This window comes from Wasmannia auropunctata, unplaced genomic scaffold, assembly GCF_000956235.1.
Source record: "Wasmannia auropunctata unplaced genomic scaffold, wasmannia.A_1.0 LD335921.1, whole genome shotgun sequence".
Taxonomy (NCBI): domain Eukaryota; kingdom Metazoa; phylum Arthropoda; class Insecta; order Hymenoptera; family Formicidae; genus Wasmannia; species Wasmannia auropunctata.
The window spans coordinates 190,219-211,697 of NW_012026969.1; positions in this window are offsets into that span (position 1 = coordinate 190,219).

The window sequence follows — 21,479 nt, forward strand, 5'->3', positions numbered from 1 at the left end:
AAAAAAAGAAAGAGGGAGAAGAAAAAACTGCCGGATTACCTGGAGACGAGCAAATTGGACGACGGCGTGTCCGCGAAGATCGTGTCCCGCCGCCGCGGCTCTTCACGATTTTCACGTATAGGATCGCCCGCGGGCGCGAGTCCCCCGGGCTGCGTTTGCTCTTCGAGACCGGCGGCGTGATTCCTTCCGCTTTCTCTTCCTGTTTCTTCGTACCCTCGCTCGCCGGGGCGCGCGTCTTTCTTTCTTTAAAGAGTCAAGGAGAAAAATTCTCGCAGATTCTCAAGGGAGAGAGAGTGAAAAAAAAAGAATCCCAAGCGCCGCTTTTTCGCGGCGAAGCGATTAAACGTCACGCCTGGAATGCGAGATGCACCTAGGGGATGTTTCTTCGTCCGCAGATGTTAGAGTTGCGATAGTTTGGCAGATAAAACCTTCAAGTACTTAAGTTCTAATGCAGTCTCGATTTAGATCTCGTACCACGTCACTGTGTGTATAACGTTCTCTGTTCTTATTTATTTTTTAGAGGTTCGTATGTGTATCTATTATTCATGGCAGATATTAAAAGTCATGAATTTTTTGTCCCCGAATATAGACATTCAAATCTCGTAATATTGCATTTTGCTACACCGATGAATTTTGCAAGAGAACTTTTTGCATTTGTCATTTGCAAATCTGACATAGGATATAGGTACAATTATTCAGAAGAGAGAGAGAGTGAGAGAGAGAGAGAGAGAGAGAGAAGTTATTATATATACACGGAAAGAACAATTTTGCTAAACTCAAATCTGAAAATAATTTTTGTTCAATAATCAAAATAATTTTGTGCAAAAGTCAAAATGATTGCTAGAATATCAAAACGTTTTACAGCAATGCTTATCAGTTTTAACATTTCAACAAAACCGTTCTTTCCGTGTACATATATTTTATATGTACCTATATATGTACAATATTATCATTTACAAGAAAAATTATTTTATATATAGAAAGATCGATTTGCTGAAGAATATCTAAAAATTTTGCTAAATATAAAGTTGAAAATAATTACGTTAGACCATCGAAATAATTATGCAGAACGTTCAAGCATGATGAGCAATGCTGCAAAAATTTTGACATTCTAGCCAATCAGTTTGTATTTTCAACATAATTATTTTGATGATCCAACAAAATTATTTTTAGATCTGCATTCAATTAAATTTTAGATCTTTTAGCAAAATCGTTCTTTCGATGTACAGATACTCCGTATCCTCGGCGTTAAAGCGACCTAATCAATAGGAACGGGAACTAATTAAACAATCGACCGCATCCGGCACTCGGGTATCGGCGCGTTAAGCAAACGGCGCGGATTCGTACGGCCGCGGAGCGCGAACTTTACGGCGAGCGAAGTTTCGAGTATGACGCTCGCTCCGGATAGGAACTTGTCGATTAAAATTCCCAGTAGTCGCCGAGGAGTTAATCGAATATTCAGGAGCGCGTCACGGAGAAGCGTTTCTCCGTCGAACCTCGACGGGAAAACTTTGGGTTTTCGGACGGAAAACTTTCACCGCCGCCGTCTCGCCGTCGTCGTCATCATCGGAAGGTGCGTGTCCTGGGAACGGACACGAAAAAAAGCCGTCCGTGACGCCTGACGGTATACAGATGGCGAGTTCTTCTCCCCGTCAGAAAAATTTCGTCCCTCTCTTGTTTCACCCAACCCACTTACTATTGCTCGTTCTCCCCCCGCGATTAAGACGACTGAAATTATTCATAAAGGAAAGATCTCCGCGCCCCCGTGTGAATGCCAATCGCGGTCGGCGAAAATTGGCCCCCGACGACGACCCTTTGACGTTTAGCTTCACGCGCCGCGGAACTTCTCAAAGAAGAACGCGACTTCTCAATAGCTGCTCGTTAAACCTCCCGGACTTAACCGGTCGTGCCGCCCCCGCCGTCTCTCCCGTTATTCCGCCTCCTCTCGTGATAACTGTAACGCGATTATCAATTTTCCCGGGAGTTACAGACGGGCGGTTATACGACTTCGTCCCAAGTTGTCCGTCGGACAATTAATAACGTTAATCGGCTTTGATAACTCCCGCTTGATAAAACGTCGCGAATAAGTTCTTTATACCATTCGCGCAATTCGCTATTCTTCCATGCTGTCTGTTACTTCATTTATCAAATCGTACCATTGTTCATTATTATAACGATGTAAGACGAGCGGATCTGACGTTAACGACGCTCTCGTATTATTTCTCGCAAAAATCGTCAAATTAATTGCGCGCGGCCCGCTCATAGATCGACGAAACGCGTTGTGAAGAACGTTCTGTTTGCCGTTTGTTTACTCCAGAAATAACGTAATACACACTGTCTAACAAATGGAGAAAACCACTGCGTGCGCGCGGCAAGGCGTGTCTGTGTGTGGACGTTGCGAATCTCGTTAGATGATAATCAACTCGTATATAGAGAGAGCTAGCTACACTCCGATATGGCTACTCGGGCATTATCGTGCTTCATATGAGTAAATTTTACCGGTCTCTCTCCTCTTCCTCCCCTCCTCTCTCTCTCTCTCTCTCGTGGTCGAGCGTGAGTGGTGTTTATAATGCGACTCCACCGCCCTTGTTCGCGCAACTTTTGCGGCGTTTAAGATAGGACGCATACTTCCACGTATATTCCTTGTCCCACGTACGGGTTTCCGAATGAAAAATTCTTGTAATTCGATTATATATCTTAATGTAATGTGTAAAATTAGCACTCTAATATTAAAATTCCATAGTTTTAATTAGAGTTCCTGCTTCATTTTGAAGAGACAAACAGTTCCCTATAGTTTATAACACCTAATAACAATTTTTAATTATGAATTTTAATTATGAATTTTAATAAGAAGTTATCCCATTTTTTAAATTTAAATAAAAAATTGTTATTAAGCAATGTAAAATCCGAATTTATATATATTTACATGCGTAAAATTGTGTGAGTAAAAATAATCTTTGAAAAGAATTTAAGAAGCATCGATTAAAAAGTCAGTCGGCTATGACAGGCACTCCGGTTAATTTAATCAACTCAATCCAAGAAATTTTAACGGGCAGTTTCGCGCTTTACGACGCACTTAATGGCACGTGCAGAGTTTATCGCGATGCCGAGTTAGAGTCTCTTGTCACAATATAAAAAATAATGGACCCGCTCCAACTTTTGGTTCGCGAATGTCGCTTTAAGCGGCGCCGTTACTCTTCCCCCAAGGGAAGAGTGAGGCGCGCGATTTTTCTCGCGGCGGCGTATTATCGCATCCCGCCGGAGGTCTTATCGTCGCAATGTCGCGATTTGAGGGGTGGTCGCGTCTTTTTTTTCCTTTGGTGAGAATAATTTGAGAGAGGACGAGAAGCCGAATTAAAAACAAAATTCGTCGTCACGCGCGTCACAGTTGGTGGCATGCATCGTCAACCGCGCGCACGCGGAGAGGAAGTGAATAACATCCTGAAAATTATACAGCGCTGCGAAACGGCCCCGAGTGTTCGCGGGGAGCAGCTTTTATGGACAGTTTTGAATTTAACGACACCCGCGGACTCGCGGTCCAAGCGGCTGACCCACACGCCACCCGTATCCACTTACGGACGGAATGTCGCTGTGGACGCACTTTGTAACATCCCATGACGTTCCACCCTCGTGTCTCGACGATCTTATTATGGTAATAACGCAACGAGGAGAGAAAGGGGGGAGGAATAGGCGCGGGGGGTTGAGCGACGCGCGATACAAGTCCGGGAAATAATCCGACGACGGGAGCACGGGTAAAGACCTTCCGCTTCGGTTTTCTCTCCGTGAACTACCTCGCTTTTTACGAGTGGTCGAGCGTATTGGGAAACGCGGAATGTTTGGCGAACGCATCGCGTGCCGAGGGATCGATTTGGCCCGCATTCGTGGCTTTTATTGTTCCACGATGGGGTTCGTGATTGAAAAATTGAACAGACACGATAGAGATATGTTTTTTTAACGTTTTCATTTCATGCATGTTTGAAATACGAAGAAAGGAGAGACGCGGAAATGGAATGGGAATGAAGTTAAAGCGCGAATCGCATTAATTGCAGCGCGATGATAATTTCGACAACTGTTGCAAATTACTTAATTGACCCTTTCGTTGAGCCGTATGTCCACGATGCCAGAAGTCGAGCCGGGATCTCGAACGGAGAGAGAGAGAGAGAGAGAAAATTGACCAATCGCATTTGAACAATTCGACCAATTGATCAACGCGATTGGTCAATTTCCTCTCCATTTGAGATCCCGAATCGATTTCTAGCGTCGCGGACACATAAGGCTCTTTGCTATATGGGCGACTACAGTCGCACACTCGACGCATAGCGCTATTTTGAGATATTGTAAGCAATACAATGCAATATACATGTCTTACCGGCAGCACTCGGACTTGTTTACAACATGCTCCATATACTATTTTCTTATCATGAAGAATAACAATATATTAGACACGTATGTATTTAGGCATAATCGCTTTGAACGCACAGCAGTCGTATAATTCACGACAGAGACCGTCGTAACGTAACGGTCGTAAAGAGTTAAATCCCTTAGCCGTTATAAATTAGTAGACTCTCGCTATAGTCGGTAATAACACTTGGATCGAATCGCTATATTTTTATATTCGCCAGAACGGGAATCTCTAACTTTAACTCGTTTCCATCTTCCGATCCCAATCATATTTATACCGCGTAATTTCCGAGAGAATCGTTTCGTACCCAGTCGGGCCATCACTCAAATGATCGAACGAGTTCGTTTCGTTATGGTTTTTTGTTTCATTCCAACAATTTGATTGGGGAATAGAGGAAATTTAGCGTGATGGAAATTCATTCAAAACACTTAAGTGAACAATGGCACGAGTGCCTTTGTACGCGCGCCCGGCGCGCTTGTCCAATAAATGTAACATATATTCGACGCACTTTGACGATGGAATTTACGTTGTCACGTGTGCCCCTAAATTAATTCGGTCGGAAATTTTATAAATGTCAAGTGTCCCGGCAGCGGTGACGGTGACTGGACACTGCTCTCGAAAATCTATTATTCAAATTGATTTAGAAGCTAAATATGCCTACTATAATTTTATCATAAGGCCATCGAATATACCATCGATGATTTTGTTTATTTTATACGGGAATGCGTTTGTTATCATTTCTGACGGAAATATAATGACAGCTACACGGAGAGAACAGTTTTGTTGAAGTGTCTAAAAATTTAGCTTATAGATATCAGGTCTGAAAATAACTTTGTTGGACTACCAAAATAATTATGTAGGACGCTCAAGTTGATTGTTATAGAACGTCAAAAATGCTTTTTGCTCATCATACTTGAATCTTCTATATAATTATTTCGATTGTCCAATAAAATTATTTTCAAATCTAAATTTTTAGATACTTCAGCAAAATCATTCTTTCCATTTTTTTGTATATGTACCTAATGCTTGTATAGTTTCTTAACAAATTGGCACGAATCCTTCAGCAGCGTCATAACGGGGATTCTTCTGCATTGTCCCGCGGCAACTTCTATTGTTCCTTCTGCAAAGAATCCGTAACAATCGATATATACGACGTTCCGACTCCCGGATTTATTGATGCGTGGTCTTTACGAGAACGGAGATACGAGCGAACTTATCTTAACGATTTGCCCGTTGCATTTCTCCCTTCCGACGGAGTACTTCGGTTTTGCGAGGATATATCTTCGAAGTAGCTCATTCGAATGTAGTAATTCGCTACGGAACGGATAATCTGTTTTTAAAGCCGAAACACAGAGAATCCAAGGGAGATGCGCGCCGGATGTTAAACCGGACACGATGACTTCCGATCACTTGGAAAATCCGATTTAATTGTAAATTGTGACGCGTCGAGAAGCAATTTAAAAGAATTATTTAGCAAAATTTTTGTAGTAATAGAATTGTAGAAAATTGTACAGAATACTCACGCGCAAAATGTTCTTTTCTTATAGGTGTAGCACAAGAGATAAACGTAAGACACAATCGTTCGCGATTACTCGGATATCTTTCACGACGATAAGACATAAAATCGTGATTTTTTTCCTCTCCATCGCGATCTGCCGTCGTTGATGCTAATTGTCGACTCGCCTCCCTCATTCCGTTCGTGCTCCGGCGAGCGTTAAATCCGGCGGTTTGCACGGCGGAGCCGGTGCCCGGCCGCGCGGAAGAAATCCGTTCGCGGGCTGTCACGGCCAAGCGCCGGCAATAATCCCGGCGGATTTCGAGTGTAATGATGAAGTTTCGTTCAACGGATCTCCTCCGCGAGAGGGGAGGGAAACTTGGTTGCGCTCCGCCCGGCCTGGCCGGCGAAAGTTTCGCGCGCCTTTTAAGTTCGTCCAACCGCTTGGACGTGCGCGGTCGGCCGGGAGGAAGAGGATGCGCCATCCGAGCCAGCTGAGCGTCGAGCGCGGCGTCTGGAAATTAAAGTAAAACAGTCGGCGGAGGAGCGCGGGGGAGGCAGCGGGGAGGAGGAAGGGGTAAGCGAATTGTTTGCAACGTGGAGACAAAAGTAAATCTCGACGGGTACGAATACGGGGGGGGGGGCAAGTATACGATTAAATGAAGTTACTCTGTGTGTGACGCTATATATTTAATTTCCTCCCGTTGCGTTTTAACTCGTTGAACACTCGCGAATTCAAGGGACTACGCGCGCCGAATGAAAAAGTTCACTATTTTCGTAGATTCAGGTAACGTTTTTAAATTTATTGGATTTTGTGTTGAACTTTGGAATGAGTTACGCTCTCGGCTGATTTGTAATTCAGTTGTCAAATATGTGATCGTGTATTGTAGACTAAAATATTAATGCGATAATCTACTGTGTGGGACGCAATGTCCAAACTTTCAAAAAAAAAAAAAAAAAAAGATTAAATTGTTCAGATAACTAGTAAATGAAAAAAGTTTTAAAATATTCCTATATGGATCTTACACAGTCAATAAAACTGTCAATGCCTACAAATACTAACAGTATTGTTGAATTCCCTATACCGCGTAGTGATATTGATACTCGAGAATGAAAAAAATCTGGATCACTGTTAATATTCTGTATCAATTCATCAACATTAACCACACACGATCAATAATATTGTCAGAACTTTTTAATGCTGACAATATTATTAGCCGTGTAAGATTCGTAGTCGCTGCTGCAATATCCATGCGACGTGACATCGAATTTTTTTTCGAGCAAGTGACATTCGATCAACGCGTGCGATCGTAAAAGGTGTAACGAAAATGAGCAGCCATCGTTCAGACATTCAGGAATCTTTTCGGAAGGTCGCCAGGTTGATCCCGACGAATAGTCTCGGTAAAACAAACGGCGGATGTGCCGCGAGGTGTTCCTAGCGAGGCTGTTCGCGAAGCCGCGGTGTAATTTCAGGTTTCAGGGTTACCTCGTCCGGTCGGGCGTCCGTTAAAACAAGTTCGTCCGTAACTCTCCGTCGTAAAAAAAAAAGAAAGGAAAGCCCGTTGGACAAGTTTGATAACGAGATCCCCCGCGAAATCGCACATGCGACGAAAGATTTACGAGAGGCGGCGACGCGGCGTGTGTTCTCGCGGCTACCGTCGGGTAATCACCACAGGAGAGAAATCTGACGTGTAAATTCGGGCGTCGCGCGGGGACGTCACGTAGAGGCGCTTAAAGGACCAACGAGAGACGCCCCTTCGGTTTGCGGACGCGCGATTTGATTATTTCAGGATGTTGACCCACCAAATCTTCGACTCGTTCATGATCGCGCGGACGAGGTCCACGCTGACGGGCGATTAACGGACGAAAATCAGTTCGATCGATTGCCACCCATGTGAGAACCCGACGGGATTTTTGCAACAACAATCGCGGGAGGGGGGGAGGACGCCCCACCAATGCGGTATTCAATCTGCATGCAGGACAAAAATAAAACAAAAGTAATGTAAAGCGTATAAAATTAAATTTATACCGTTACAGCATGCTAACCTCGTAAACGCGGAAAATCGGTTTTAAATTCAGTTTTTCCCAATCGTACTTTTTATTGTTTCATTCGCATGCATAATTACTATGCTCTGGAAATTGTTAAGCTTTACAAATTCGCTTTTTTGCACTGAATAAAATGCATACACCGGGGAGAATTTGTTTATTAATGGAATAATAATGTATAGAACTTGCCGCATGTATGGAGATTTCAAAGACATCCAGGAATGTTTTATTTACATATAAAAAATTTCCCATCGTCGGAATCTCGCTTTGCAAATCATTTTCTTAAGATTAATGCTTTATTCGCATGATTTTTTTTAATACGTAATTAATTGCATAAGATATTTTGGATATTTCAATATTTCTCAATTCTCATTGTTTTCTTTGATGATTTACACTTTTTAATAAAGATTAGTAATCCTTTAAATACAGATAAATGCATAATTTTTTAATTGTGATACAATCGTATCACAATTAAAAATTTACAATTTATATACAATTTACGCAAAATATAATAATGTGTATAAATAGCATTCATTAGCAATTGTATATAAATTGTATAATTTTTTAATTGTATCACAATTAAAAAATTATACAATTTAGGCTAAATATAATAATGTGCATAAATAGCATTCATTAGCGAATTTATTGGGCTGGAGTATCCTGAATATCTCATGTGATGTAATAAAGAGTTAAGAGTACATATTCGGAAAAAACAGTTTTGTTGAAATATGTATATGTATATAAGTATCTGAGAAAAGTTATCTAAATACAGATCTGCAAATAATTTTATGAGATTATTAAAATAATTATGTAGGATGCTCAAGCTAGTTGCTAGACTGTCAAAAGTTATTGCTCATGCTCGAGTTTCTTGCACAATTATTTTCGGTTCAACAAAATTATTTTCAGATCTGTAGATAAATTTTTAGATTATACTTTAGCAAAATCGTTCTTTTCGTGTCAATGAACCTACGAGATGATTTGATATTGAAGCTAGTCCACGTGACTGCGTTTCACATTTGCGATTTTTACCGCGAAAAAGGGGGAGGGATGAAATTTCGGCTAACAATTGCCGGAACATTTCCCGAAAATGAAAACGGGGAATCGCGCGTGGGATTTTGGGAGCACGCGGATATGGCACATGATGAGGGATCGCAGGGTAAACAGCGCGCGCACATGTGAAACGAAATAAAAACATTATACTTGACGGATCGAACGAGTAGTCGGGCCGGGATCGAGTGCCCGGGCGCAAGCGGGATATTAACTCTCGCGGACGCACCGCGTGCAGCGCGGCGGATTAATAATTGCCCGCGCTCGGGGGAAACAGGTGGCCATTGTGTTTAAAAGTTTAAAAAAAAAACGGCTGTTCGTCGAGCTCTCTTTTTTCCTACGGGCGCGAAAATATACGGAAAAACGTGCGGCACTCGCACACGTACACACGTAACACGAGGCGGCTGCCCGCCTCCCGAGTTGCACGTTGACATGATGTGTAATTTCATTATCTTCTTTCGCCTTGGATCTCTTCATGCGGCACGGAAAATTTTGAATTGGTTTCCGCTCCCTTTCGCGGCAAATTCCGCACGCCGAGCGGCATGGCTGGAAGGAGGAATTTAATGAATTTTCGGGAGAACGCGAGGGAGAGGAGGGAGGAGAGGGGAGAGGGGGAGAGAGAGAGAGAGAAACAGTGAGTTAGTGTTGGCAAAACCGCGGGAATTGGCATTTTACGTGCGTTCCGTCATTCTTCGCGGCGGGAAACTGTCCATTTTCACACTTCCATACGCTCAAATTATTGAGCTAATAGTGATATAGACGTCAAGCGTTCGATTGCAGATCAAATTAGTAAGGCTTATTGTTAGATTGAAACATTAAAAGAAAAAATGAATTAATGTAATTTGATTATATAATGTAAGATTATTTATATACAACTATATATTATATTTATTTAGTAGAACTATAAATATAATTATTATTACATACTATTATAACAGTAACGACTATAAAAATGGAGCTGCTAATTATAATTATTTTGCCAAACAATTATAGTCACAAATACCAAACACTTTTATCTCAACGTATTTGTTATGGTCTGTCGAGAAACTCAGCTGAAACCAGATTTGGGACGTAATTTTAATAAACTTATATTGAAAATCAATTTAGAATATTTAACATTATATTTATAATTGTCATTTTATTGAGAAAATATTTAAATAATCATTTTTTTAACAAAAAAAAATACTATTATAAATACAATCTTTATTCATAAACCATCGCTTTCGAAGCGATGTAAGCCTATTATCACATCCGATTATCCTTTATATTCCATGAATACTACACTCGAGAGTTTTTATCGCTCTTTGATTTCGATCCTTTGACGTGCAATGCTATCACGTCGATCGACTTGAAATAAAATCACGTACAATTTTATCGATCTCGCTTTCGCTGCAGGTTTGTTATTTAAGCCCTCGATCAAAAATCTAATTGCGAACGAGATAACAATCGAATAGTAACGGGAGATTTGTTGCTGCGGTTTCATTACATTTCGTGAACGCGCGACGGGATATTTTGTACATTTGCGAAGTAACGGGCGGTGCGCGAATTGTTGCAAATACGAGAATTAAATAATGCGCGCGCGGTCGCGGAAGACAGGTGCGCGCGCGTGGATCGCTCGAAAATAACGTCGCGCGTTACTCTCGCGCGCCGTGCTCGGAAATATTTTGTAACCTGGCGGAAAAAGCTTTGTCACACTTTTCTCTCCCGTCGAGAATCGCGAGAGTGCGAGCGTGCGCGCAATATGGAATGTTCGATCGTACCGTCGATTGGCCGTAATTCGCCGCGGCGGCGGAGAAAGGAGATTCTCCGCTTTATCTTTTTTTTTTTATTGGAATTCCGCGTACATACATATATCCGTTCGTCTAAACTACTTTTTCGCGCCTCTACACGACACACACGCCCGATATTAATCCTCCCAAGTAATTCTGAAAAGTATTTTATTTTCTCGTAGCACGACATGCAGTCACATGGATCCGCTAATAAAAATAACGAATATTTATTCAACGCTCGCATTTCAATGATTTATAAATATTCGCCGTTTTTTTTGTCGAGTGGAAAGAGGAGGAAGGGAGAAACTGCAGAATTGTTGCAGAGAACTTTGTCGACGTAAGACCGCGAAAGATTAATTACATCGCCGCGTCGCCACGTTGGCCGGCGGTGCTTTACGTCGTCGATCGTCACAGACTATGGTTTCCGCGCTTTATCACAGTTTCCCATTCACACACACACACGCGCGCGCGCGCGAGGATGGACTCGTTTTGCGTGCCGCCGCCCGTGCCGACGAGTTACGCTCCGCCGTTACGTAAAGTTCCATGTTGACGTATTTATGGCGCGACCAAACGCGATTTAACGCATCCGAGGTGTGCGACCGTGACGCAGCTCGCGACGGCACAGTAGAAATTTTTATTAGCAACCATGTTCGCGATATTTAATTCAACACTCGTTCCACTCTGTTCGCTCTCGTGGTCTTTGTAGATAAAAACAGAGAGAGAGAGAGAGAGAGAGAGAACGGAAGTCAGTTATTTTTTGGTCTTTTTATTTTTAATCGCAGCTATTGCTATTGCAATTTGTTTTTTAAGAGTTTTTAGTTGGGTAAAACGTTAAAGTTACCTTTTAAGGGAAGCAATGAATTAATACTTTTCCAAGTAACTTTTTTTACACACATTTTAATATGCTTTTCCCGCCAATCTTAAGATCCTTAAGAGTTTCCGTATCATAACTCGCATAATTCAAACAAGACGCCGTCTCGCGCGGGCGAACAAAATTAACTCGTTCGGAGGTGGTGTTCGCCGGCGGTTGTAAATATGAAACTTACCGATCTGGGGTCGTTAGGAGCGACGTGATCCATTCATTCTCTGCAGCTCGCGTGAATAAGAAGAGGAGCAGATCGATAAGAGAGTATGTGCGCGGGGATGCGCCTTTTACTGCTTTGACACATAAATAATGACGTGCCGCGGAGCGAATCTACCACGTTCGCTGGGATTCCGTCATTTATCACGCGGCGCTTTTCAAAAACCCTCAAAAGTGTCAAGAGATGGGAAGCAGGAGGAGAAGGAGGAGGAGAAAGGTGCACCTGTAATCGAATCCCTTTAACGGAGAACCCAGGTGGCCATTCTCGAGCGTCGGCTTAAATTGTATCGCGACCATAGGCGACAGCGAGAGAGGAGGAGAGTTTATTATTAGTTCTTGGAATCCCCAAGAAACAACTGTTTTATGACATTATAAAGAAGACTTTTTGAAAAACTCAAAACGAAGCTGAGTAATATTAAAGTAGTAATAAAAGGATCAATTTGGCGACAATTTAACAATTCGGCCGCTCTTATAAATGACATATAATAAATTCTTAAATGACTTAAATTATGATGCACTTCAAATTTAAGATAGTACGAGGCAGAATTTAAAATAGTGTCAGATCCTGTAGATAATCTTTTATCTTTCTTCAATTTTTTTTCCAGTTTTGTAAAAGAAAGACAAATATACAGATTAGAAAAAAGATTATCGATAGGTGTTTGGAATTCTCAATAATGAGGTTACAGACAGCGCTTTATTTACAAGAACTGACAAATTGTTCAAATTCATTTTTATTTTATTTTTTCATTAAAAAATTACGTGAGATGTTTTACATTTCACGGAATCCAGAAAAATAATGATCAAACGCGGAATTCGGACATAAGCCTTCAAAATCCACAGTCTCCGGGTCAAAACCCGGAAAAGTGGTAACCCTATTCCGAAGGCGAAACCATCGCGCGAATTCTGCGACGGGGAGGAAGGAGTCGACAGGTCGGAACGACGCGTGTTTCCCTTGAATAATTCCTCGATTAGACAAAATTACGAATCTCGTCGACGTCGGGCCGTGCTCGTCGGGATGAGACCGATCGACTTCCGCATCCTTGATTTCTCCCCGGCGATTTTATTACTATTTATTTACGCGGGTTGAAAAAAAAGAAGGTGGCGAGACGCGCGGAACGCGCGCTAGGCCAATTGGACGGGGGAAAAGTTTCGAAAGAGTCGCCCCTTTTGCTTTTCTATCCCGTATAACTCCTTCGGTTCTTTTTTCCGAGATCGTCCCTCTTCCCGGTTCCCTCTACTCGAGCGACTTGATTCTCCCTTTACTTGTTGGCGCGCGAAACTTTCCACTCTTTGAGATTGAAAGGATCGTCGGATGGTTCGCGCGAAGGTAGTAGGCGTTGCCGATTGAGTATGCAACTGTACACAGGCCGTCGCATCGGGACGGATTGTTCGTGGGTCGTTTGCGCGCGATTTCTCGAATCCCCCTGAATTCGTTTTTTTTTTATTTCTTCCTTCTTTTTTTAAATCCCCGCAAGACAGCCGTGGAGCGCAAATGCGATGTACAAGCGGGATAAAATGGAGCCAATACCGAAAATCGATTCCCAGCGAGTGTAATTGCGGTAGTAGATGAAAAAAAAGAATTGCACGGAACCGGGAAAGCTGCGTTGTCACGCGATTTCCGCGATTCTCGCTCTCCCGACGACTTCACGTGACCGCTGCAATTCCCTCCCGGACGTATTGGATTTAAAATAATTTCGCGGTAAGTCTTGCGTCAGTCGGAGCTCACGCGCCGTCACGAAAGTCGTGTAAATCGTGTCTGAGAAGAATTACACACTTATTAAATGTCGAAGTCGCCGTGCCGTGTCGTGCTTTTGCAGTGGCAATAGTCAAGATTGCTTCTTCCGTCTCTACGTCTTTGCGAGGCTCGCTCGCGAGAGATTTACAAGTTTTACATCCTCAACGTGGGTAATTACGCATTTTTTAAACAAAGCAATAATATATACTAATTTTTCGAGCTCTGATTTCCTTCCGATGCGAGTCGATGTAAGCGACGCGCCACTTTGTCAGTGTGCTTCATTAATTATTTTTCCTAATTGGAAAAATAATCCCAGGGAATTCCCTTCCTCTCTATGTGATAATTATATGTATGTGCGAGTGAAAGCGGACTGTTAACACTTTATTCGTCTTTTTCCTTTTCCCGCTTCCCCGCACTTCTCTCCCTCTCTCTCTCTCTATTTCCTTTTTTCATTTTTTTATCGCTCACTCATGCATTGGCTCGCGAATCGTGTTTTACCTGCCGCACTCACTGGATTTTGCCCGCGAAACGAAAAATCTCACGTCGTGTGGTGGAACAAGTTTATCCGCGTAAACTGTGGTTCGCGGGAATTACACGCGTTTATTTTAAGCATCTCGGTATCGTTGTCAAAAATATCACATCTTTTTTTCCGACAGCGAGTTCGAAATTCGTTTCGTTTTCGCGAAATCTATCGACATCTTAACGAGGATATTTTCGAAGCGCATTTTCTCTGGGTCAGTTCGGGAAAATAGAAAAAGGGACGAAGGTGTTTCTATCGCGGTGCACTGTCGAGTTTCCGGTAGTTGTCGTGACCCTCGATTTAACGCGGCGACACGCGATCCCGGCGAGTTCCGTCACGGCGCCGTACGTCGCTCGGCTCGCCTACAAATGAGCTTGCCAAGCGGCCGGCAGCTTTAAGGTTAATAACCTCATCTTCGGGCGTTGAGCGAAATTAAATTGGAGCTTTTCTTGCCGGTAAGCTGCGACACGTGCGACACCGGCCGTGGGAGGGCGGTGGGCGAGTAAACCCAGGCGCGCGCGAGGGAACCAGCGTGCTGCTGCAGCGTCTGGAGAACCGTCCCGGCGTAGGCGGCTTCCCTCCTCGAGTTTCGATCAAGTAGCCGGTTTCTATTCCCGATCCCGCGATCCTTTCCTTTACCTTCCCTCACTCCCTTGCGAAACTTGGCCGATACGAACGCGCGCTCGTGGCACTTGTAAGCTTCTGCTACAGGTGTAATCCGAATTTGCGGCGGTTAAATAGAACGATTAAATAGAACTTCTCTCCAAGAACTTGAATTTCTCCATGTTGGACTTTGGTCCCTTGTAACGTTATTCGTAAAGAATACCATTTGTCCATTATTTCCATCGTCCCCGCGTCCGAGAAAGATCTACGACCACCCCGGATTTGCGATAAACAATTAAAGAAAAGATTTCAGATTCGCGCTCGAGAGGAATTGCACACAGAAAAAAATTAATCTCAAAGATATTTTCATATATAAGCAAGAATATTATAATTTTCTTAGAAAATTTCTAGTCTTAATTTGAGTTCATGTAATACTTGAATCGATATAAATTTAATCTTTTTAAAGCGCGAAATTAAGGTTTACTTCCAATACGGCGCGACGGTATTAAGGGTATATCCGAAATAATATAGAAATATCTCGACATCGACTGATATACTAACGTAGTTTGATATTAGGGCGGCGGGATCAATTCACGTGACATCGATAACAGACTGCGACAACGCGGCGAACGTCGGGAATTCGGTGCGGTTCGTTGTCTAACCGTGTTTGTTGCCGGGAGTCCTTCGTCCTCTCCATTTTTCAATCGGCTGTCCGTCGGTCGGCGTCGCTCTGTCCGACCGATTTTTTTTTTTTTATCGACGGCTGGCGACAGCCCTTTGCGAGCCGGAATCCGGGCTATCGACGTCATCCATCCGCCGCGGCGGATGCCACGAGGGATTTGTCTCCGCAAGTTCCCGTGGGATCCCCGGCCCGAGAGCATTCGTCGGAGCTATCGGCAGATCCGTGTAACGTGTCATCCCCTAGGTCGGTCTCTTTCCTTCCCCCCCCCCCTCACCGGTTACATGATGGGGTGTATTACCATGAGAATAAATTTCACGGAATGTCTGAAAACGTTGGATTCGCCCGAGTATGGTTAATCTTGATAATCGCGAGCGGATTCTTACGATATATGCGGGGCAGATGAAATTTTGGAAGAAGATCGTAGATTTCGACTCTTCTTTTTTTTACACACTAAACTTTTATTCAATGATATTACAAGGTGATTTTTAAGTAAATAAAAGAAAATTGGAGAAAAATTGAAAGAGATATTCCTTGATTATTTTTTATTTATTTTAAGAAGAAAGGATTCTGCAAACGTAGGACCTTCTCTTCCTAAGATACGAGATATCTCCTTCGATTTTTTTGCATTTGTTTAGGAATCACCCTGTATAACGCGTATATGTAATTAATTGAGGGGATTATTTAATATGAAAAATGAAAGTGTTATGCGTATACATCCGTTGAAAACTTGTTTCGAGCGCGTTAATTTGCTGAAAGCTTTGCAAATATAACCTTCTAATGATTGTTTCGCGATACAGCGCGTAATTAAATTGAAATACATGTAAATGTAATGGAACGCGAGATATACGTGATTAGCAAGAGTGTTTCTCTCCTCTTAAGATTGTTTTCAAAGGAATTTAGGCCTTTCCTTTTTCGTAGCGTATATACCTATAGCGTAGCGCGAACCGCGGTAGCGAGGAGTTGTCATTGACGACGCGCCGATAAGTGAATCCATCAATGTCGCGCGCGAACGGTAATAACTAGCACACTGTTCGACGTGTGTCCGCGCATAGGATATATTTGAATCTATAATCACACATTCGTTCCACCTGTCAGCTGGCACCGATACGAAATGACGTTCGCTGTCGGGCGACGTCTGGCAGCTGTATTGTCAGATTTACAGCATCCGGAAACTGACGCCGCAGAAATTAACTAAGCGTATCTACGATGGCACGAATATCACTGTCGCGGCCGTTGTCTGTGATTACCAAGAAACAGGTGGAAAAAAAAGGTAATCCGGCGCGGTGTGTGCGAGTAACTCGATACAGGTCGTCCCAAAATTTGCATTTGACGTCGCGTTCTTCTCAATAACGGTTTTGCAGGACTGATTGAATTTTTCCTCTTCTTTACAGTTTTTCATATCTAAAGTAGCCGAATGATTTAATGGCTCTTAATTAAGAACTTGCTGCAATGAAGTTTACTTAAAGTTCGTTAAGAAATTGGAATATGCGACCGTCCTATATTCTCTCGCGTGCAGGAATGTAAAAAAAAAAGAAAAGCGAAAATCGAAGAAATGTGACAGCTGTATTAATACATTCGATGCTCACAGACGTATCTTTAAATCAGACTGATGATCACCATTCGGCTCATGAATAAATATTTCGACGCGCGGCTCGGGACTTTATAATCACCCTATGTTTCTATGCATATCTCGCCGCTCTATTATTACACCCTTCGACCCCGCTCGTCGCTCAGAGCCGGATGACCGTATCCAACTACTACATTCGAGTACGCTACAAGGTGGCGTGTCACGCCCGCTTCCGCCTTAAATGCTAATAACAAAAAGTTGAGCCGTATGCTCGCGGAGTTTGCTAGGAGATAATGAAACAGATTAATCAGAGAGGAAGAAGGAAGAGGATAGAGGAAAGAGGGGGAACGATAAGCAAGAGGAGAGAGAAAGAGCGAGACGCGCGGTAAATGAAACAATGGTGAAAGTGTTGCTGGGAGCGAAATACTTAGCCGACGACGGTAAATTATTTGAGTGCCGATAAATTTAACGATGAAAGGCTTATCTCTCGCGGGAGTTCCCGCTCTCGCGCTCTCACATACGTGCCGACCGAAGTTTCCCGGAAATTATTTACCGGGGAGTTTAAGCACGTGGAACGTGATCCCAGTGATGGAAGTTCCGTTTTCGTAAATTTCATTAAAGGCGCACGGGGACACGTAACTATTTTCATGAGCTTATCAGAGTAAGAAAAATCTTTTCGCGCTTATCATGAAAAAGACATTTTAGAATGCATTTCGTTTTTATAATTTTCACAAAACGAAAAGGAATTTTCTTTGCAGTTGAAAAGGAGGCCTTAAGAATTTATGACACCCTTTTACACAAATATGTCCATATTTATACTTTAAATAAACTATATGATAGTTGTGTGAATCATTTCTTAATTACATTTTGATTAAAATATAGATAAAAATATTTCTTATTTTGATAAGTAAAATAACTTTTGAGCCAGAGGTTCTAAACTGGCGCTAAATTTTTTGTATTGCTTTAAAGTGCAATCTTGAATAATTTATAATTTTTTATTATTTTGAAAATGTAAATAAATACGCTTTTAATAATGATATATATAATAAACATTAAAATGAGACGCCTAAAGGCATGTGTACTTTTTTTATAAAGATCAGTGTCTACAGGCGGAGGAGAAGAATCGTTATTAATTGTGTTAAGGATACGCCGAAGTGGGATAACTTTTGATCGCCTAATTAAGCCCGCCCTCTCAAGATCCCTCAAGATCCCTCTTGAGAGAGACGGGAAGTTCCGTCTTGTCCCGATTAACTCGTAGTTAGACTTCATATTATCTTCGCGCAATCGCGCGCGAAGGTGGAAGGGCGGGGAAGGGCCGCGCGGGGGACGCTAACCATCCACCCCTACCGTTCGGACTCGTCATCGTGCAGGCCGCATTTACATACGCAAATCCAGGCTCGCACGCCCTGCACGTAGAGAGAGAGTGGCAGAGACTCGGGTGTGTGTTTCGAGTGGGTGCAAATGCAGCTCGGCACACGCGAGAGTGCAGAAACAGTGGTGGTTACGGCGAGTAGATTTTGACCTAACGCCGAGCGTGAATAAATCCGAGGAGATTTGCGCGCGGACTCGTTCCCTCTCTGTCTCTCTGACTCTCTCTCTCTCTCTCTCTCTCTCTCCCCGTTGTCTCTCTTCACCTTTTCCAGCGAGGAAACTAATTACCGAAATAACGTTTGCGTACGTTATTTACGAAAAGTTAGACACGGCGGAAACGCGCTGTTTTGACGCCAAAGTGATACAGATAAGGGCAACACGAGAGAGCCGAAACACCGTGTTGTTGCGCTCTGTGTAGTGCGCGAACAATTTTTCTGTTGAAATAATTAAAATTTCATATGCCCGGAATCTCAAAAATCTCCTAGTGTTGTTGTAAGTAAGAGAACGTTAGTAAGAAAATTGCTTACTCGTGCGCAATTAACATCGGTGTTTTAGCACGCGTTGTTATTTTTGACACATTTTGATTCTAAATCAATTAAGTGTACATTTTTTTATTATGCTGTTTTTTTATTTGCGCCGTATAGCTTTATTTACAAAAAAAAATAACAATTTAAATTTAAGACTGAAAACAAGTAATCTCGAATTTATTTTTTTCAAGACTTATTCTTAAAAGGGATATTAAGAACCGGCTGACTATATGGAATCTATAACTACTTGCGTCTTCTTTATATCAATATGTTAGAAACTGGTATAACGTTTAAAGCTGTTACTGCTGTTCAGCAAATTATTATTACTGTCAATTAACGCTTTGCTATTTATCTAACAATATAATTTTTGCTCGATATATAATATTTTGCTCCACTTGCGTGTATGACAAGCTCGTTCAATTCGGTGATACCTACACGCTTTCACGCTAATTATAAGATTTATCTTTGAAAATGGTTTTTGCCAACATTTCTGGTCGATTGCTCGTATTTTCTCTATAATACCGTTCGTAATACCGTCGCTTTTCCAAGATAACGGTCGCCCAGAAAGAAGGGCAAAACAAAGAAGTCTGAACGCGTCGTATTCCCCTCCGCAATTCCTGCGGATACGCTCCTCCCCCGGCACACACCGATGTACTCGGAAATTATTCATGAAATTTTCTAAAGGACAATGTAAACTTATCAAGACTCTCTCCAAGCAGGATTGTACTCGAAAGATTTTCGAAAATACATAGGCTGCATTTCTGTGAAAATCAAAGGGGAATTCTTCCGCTCGCCGTGAGACGAATATTTATTCATTTATTCATAACTTCCCTACTTAATTTACTAATGAACCAATACAGATACTTTGACTTTAGCTTTGGTGTAGATTTCATCGTGGATATTTTAATGATATTTATTTGGTTATTATTTATTGCATAAATTTCCGAGTATATTAAATGAGCATCCGTAGTTGTGCACTAATAAGATTTCAGAGGGAGAGTTGCTTAGGATGAGTATGTTCTTCAGAATTAACTCCAAAACTCCACTTCCCGATCTCCTACACAATTAACTTGGAGGAGAGGTAAAAGTGATAATACATTAATAATACAGCGTGGAATGCAATTATCTTTTCATTGATCACAAATTTACATGGCATTTATATGACGTATGTAGAGATATAAATTCAAGTCTAAATTATACAATGCTACTTTATTTAAAAAATTATACGTAAATTTAACGTAGATTTAACGCAAAAATTTTCACGATTTTAACACAAAATGTGTTTTATAATGTGTAGACAAAGAGAATTTTACTTACGTAAAATCTTCTATAGAGCTATATCAAGTTTCACAATCTTTGTGATTAAATACAGAAACGTAATGAATACATGTTCATAATCTCCGCGTGATAATCACCTCTGCCCTCTGTCGTTTGTTTGCCCGTCTCATTCAGCGCGGTGAAGAAGAGAGAGTGGGAGGGCAAAGCGTTTTGCTCGCGAGCCAGAACTTAGACAGGCCCGCTTTAGATGATGGCGCACAGTCGACCGAGTCGCCCGTCCGGTCACCGCCGGTCCCTGGCTTAATATTACAGGGCACCTACGGCTGAAACTATCTCGAGTTACACGTGCGAGCGACTAAGCCAGTAAGTAGAGTCCATTACTGCACAAGGGGTGTCCTAGGCGAGTCTTCCACAAGGGGTTTCTCCTCTTCCTTAAATACTAGGAAAAATATCCTTCGAGACATCAATCTTCTGTTCTGACGGACGATACTTTATAAGACGCGCTTCTTAACTCACGGAGATTTTTTTTTAAGTCTCAGAGAGTTAAGAGATCCCTTTTCCTTCAAGAACCCGCGGTAAGAGAAAGCAGCGACTAATTAAACTCTTTGTGAAGAGGACCGTGAAATTATCAGGGAGAATCGCCGATAGCGATAGCGATGACAAAGTGCGCGATTTTCAGAGGCACCCTGTAATACTTGGCCGTCATGATTTTCGCCTCCGTGGCGGAAAGGGCGGAAAGGGGCGAGTTGCGGGAATCGGGCGCGCGGGGCGAGTTGCTGACGGCGGTGGCGAAAGCGTACGTGCTCACCGTGGGAAGGGTTGGCCGTTATAGTTGGGTTACCCGCCCCCAGGTCTTCCCTTGGAAGGTGAGTCCGAGAGCGAAGTGGAAAGAGCGCTCTTCGGGGAGAGATTTCATGGGAAACTTCTTGTCGGAGGGCAGTTTCGCTTTACCATCGCGTATCAAAGGTGATCCGAAATCGTTGACGAGATAAATGTAAATTACAGACAAGCATTAAAAAAAAAAACGTAAAATAACATTATCGAGAGAAATGCAGAAGTAACTATATATTAGTAGTCATTTATCTTTTATAATGACAATGAAGATATTTAAGCAAAGTAATATAATGTAATTTATATGTTTATTACGTAGTAATAATTATATCATAAATATTTCATTATATCAGATTATAACAAATATTGTTTCAGACATTGATATAATAAAATGTATCTTAAAATCTCTTATTTTTCTGAAATTCTTGAAAATGCTTACTATCCAAATTACTCCGCTGTACCCTATTTATTAAATTAAATATAAACTAAATGATGTTTATTACTTTGACATAATTTTTACGAAAA